Source organism: Penaeus monodon, chromosome 27 (assembly GCF_015228065.2).
Source record: "Penaeus monodon isolate SGIC_2016 chromosome 27, NSTDA_Pmon_1, whole genome shotgun sequence".
In the NCBI taxonomy this organism is placed as follows: Eukaryota; Metazoa; Arthropoda; class Malacostraca; order Decapoda; family Penaeidae; genus Penaeus; species Penaeus monodon.
The window spans coordinates 30574252-30577196 of record NC_051412.1 but is presented as its reverse complement, the minus strand read 5'-3'; the positions used below and the strand labels follow the sequence as shown (position 1 = coordinate 30577196).

Below are 2945 nucleotides of genomic sequence, written 5' to 3'. Positions count from 1 at the left end.
ACCACACACACATAAATAGGTAAATATAAGAGAGAGAAAGAAAGCTACACGTTTATCCTTTAATTTCTTTTGCTTTCCTATCGTTCGATTTATCTATCAATTCCATTTTTAGAATAAATAGAAGTAAAAATTAGCTGTTGTATAAAGAGAAGAAAAAATATCAATCAACACATACTTCATGTAAATAAAAATAATAAGAATGCTGATCGGATTTTTCCATTTTGTATCGTAGTCGCCTAAAATATTGGCTTTAGTGATAGCAGGATGATTACTAAGATGGGCGCTGCATTATCTAGTGGAATATGACCGTAAAATTCCATGCAGTTCGGGTATATATAGACGGCATTACAGGTTCAGTGGCACATCATCACCATGAGGGTCTTAGTGGTTCTTGGGCTTGTCGCTGCTGCGCCTTTCAGGTAGTCAGTGCAGTGTGTATGGACATTTACATCACCTTCGTTTGCTATAATGAAGTTTCTTGTTATTTAACTATTTATTATTTTTATTCCATTTCAAATATTGAGAGCAATATTCCTCCGGCCTGTCTTATAGTTGATGGAAAATAATAGTCTAAAATCTTACGAGCGAGTGTTAAAAAAGAAAAAGAAAAAAAAGGAAATGACCATTTTTCTGCATAACAACACTTTCACTCTGTTCAGCGATTCAGTTATAATCCTCTAATTCTTAATACGCGTATCCTTTCAGATGTTCAGAAGCAAAAAGATGTCCTTTTTCTCCTGCACAAGATCTATGGAGACATTCAGGACGGAGACTTGCTGGCTACTGCCAATTCCTTTGACCCCGCTGGAAACTTAGGTAGCTACAGTGATGGTGGTGCAGCCGTGCAAAAACTGTTGAAGGACCTTAATGACGGCAAACTCTTAGAGCAGAAACACTGGTTCTCCCTTTTCAATACAAGGCATCGTAATGAGGCACTCCTGCTTTTTGACGTCCTCATCCACTGCAAGGACTGGCCAGCCTTTGTCGGCATGCAGCCTACTTCCGTCAGAAAATGAATGAAGGAGAGTTTGTCTATGCTTGTATGTTGCCGTCATCCACTCGCCTTTGGCTGAACACGTGGTGCTCCCTCCACTCTATGAAATCACACCGCACCTCTTCACCAACAGTGAAGTTATCGAAGCAGCTTATCGTGCCAAACAGAACCAGACCCCTGGCAAATTCGAGTCCACCTTTACGGGAACCAAGAGAAACCCTGAACAGAGAGTGGCTTATTTCGGTGAAGATATCGGCTTGAATACTCATCACGTTACCTGGCATATGGAATTCCCTTCTGGTGGGATGACGCGTACGGCCATCATCTAGATCGCAAGGGAGAGAACTTCTTCTGGGTTCATCATCAACTTACCGTCCGATTTGATGCTGAACGTCTGTCCAATTATCTGAATCCCAGTAGATGAACTCCAGTGGAACAAGCCCATCGTAGACGGCTTTGCTCCCCACACCACTTACAAGTATGGAGGTCAGTTCCCTGCTCGTCCTGACAATGTTAGATTCGAAGATGTGGACGATGTTGCTCGAATTCGAGATATGGTCATCGTCGAGAGCCGAATTCGTGATGCCATTGCCCATGGCTATGTAATTGATAGCCACCGCAACAGATTGACATCAGTAATGAGAAAGGCATTGACATTCTTGGGATGTTATCGAGTCATCACTGTACAGCCCAATGTGCAGTACTATGGAGCTTTACATAACACTGCCCATATTGTACTAGGTCGTCAAGGTGATCCTCATGGAAAGTTCGATTTACCCCCTGGTGTGCTGGAACATTTCGAAACTGCCACCCGTGATCCCAGCTTCTTCAGGCTTCACAAGTATATGGATAACATTTTCAAAGAACACAAGGACAGCCTACCTCCATACACCAAGGCCGATTTGGAATTCTCAGGGGTGTCTATCTCGGGCTATCCATTGAAGGTGAACTGGAGACCTACTTTGAAGATTTCGAATACAGCCTTATCAACGCAGTAGATGACGCTGAAGGAATCCCAGATGTGGAGATCAGCACATATGTGCCACGTCTTAACCACAAAGATTTCACTTTAAAATTGACATAGAAAATGCAGACCCTGATAAATTGGCTACAGTTCGATCTTTGCCTGGCCTCATAAAGACAACAACGGAATCGAATTTACATTTGACGAAGGTCGCTGGAATGCCATCGAGTTGGATAAGTTCTGGGTATCATGTAAGTATTTTGTTTGTTTTTGTTTGTATTAAACAATTTGCTTCTTGATGTTTACCATGTTTATTCATGATCTGATAGATACTAATGGTGATGTGTTTTTATAATTATGATGATAATCAACGAATAGAAAATTCGTCTGTATAATGAAAGCCTATAGTATAAGCATATAAAGAACGATGAAAAGGGATATTATTCTTATTTCCTTGCTTTGCAGTGAAGAATGGAAAAATTCGATTGAGCGCAAGTGCACGGAATCTTCGGTAACTGTCCCGGATGTCCCAAGCATAGAAACACTGTTTGCAAAGATCGAGGCAGGAGCGCTGGCCTATCCGAATTCGAGAGTGCAACAGGCCTGCCAAACAGGTTCCTTCTCCCCAAGGGCAAACGATAGAGGTCTGGAATTCGACCTTGTGGTAGCGGTTACTAATGGTGATGCCGACGCAGCAGTGCCCAATCTTCATCAGAATACCGAATACAATCACTACGGTGCTAATGGCGTGTACCCCGATAAGCGTCCACATGGTTATCCTCTGGACCGCAGAGTTCCAGATGAGCGTGTGTTTGAAGATCTTCCTAACTTTAAGCACATCCACGTTAAGGTTTTCAATCACGGTGAACACGTTCAAAAATAATGATGCAAGCTGACATCTTTTCATATGAAACTGGCCCTGAATGATTGTTTCCCACAATAAAGAGCATACAAAACACTGTGTTGTCTAGGTAAAATCCTGCATTT

The 2945-nt window shown here is 42.1% G+C and overlaps 1 pseudogene across 1 annotated transcript in view; it reads left to right on the top strand.

The window, feature by feature from the left end:
• The first annotated feature begins 302 nt into the window (after nucleotides 1–302).
• LOC119590493 overlaps nucleotides 303–2945 on the top strand; it is an 81035-nt pseudogene continuing 78392 nt past the window's right edge. Inside the window, exons 1-2 of the transcript XR_005230266.1 lie at nucleotides 303–419; nucleotides 642–2209. The product of XR_005230266.1 is annotated as a hemocyanin C chain-like (transcript). The remainder of the gene's footprint in view (nucleotides 420–641; nucleotides 2210–2945) is intronic.